The following is a 321-nucleotide window of genomic DNA, read 5'->3' on the forward strand; positions in this document are numbered from 1 at the left end:
CGCATGTGAGCGTGCACGTTTAAGTTGTTTAATTTTGATTTCCTTATTTGTGTCTATTATTATTAGTCATAGTACATAGTGCATTATACATGTAGTAGTAGTAGTATTAATAATAGTAGTAGTTAGCAGCAGTATTGATACTTGTCTTTGTATTAGTATTAATATTAATAATAGTATTATAAGTATTAGTATTTGTAAATATTTCATGAGTCTAATACTTTCAGTAGTGGTACTCCTGGTAGTATTGGTAGTGTATTATTTTATCAGTATTTCTAGTAGTAATGTTAATAGTACTAGTATTGTAGTAGCATTAACAATACT

This window comes from Seriola lalandi, unplaced genomic scaffold (genome assembly GCF_002814215.2).
Source record: "Seriola lalandi dorsalis isolate HSWRI2012SDOR001 ecotype SW California unplaced genomic scaffold, Sedor1 jcf7180002051651, whole genome shotgun sequence".
Classification (NCBI taxonomy): domain Eukaryota; kingdom Metazoa; phylum Chordata; class Actinopteri; order Carangiformes; family Carangidae; genus Seriola; species Seriola lalandi.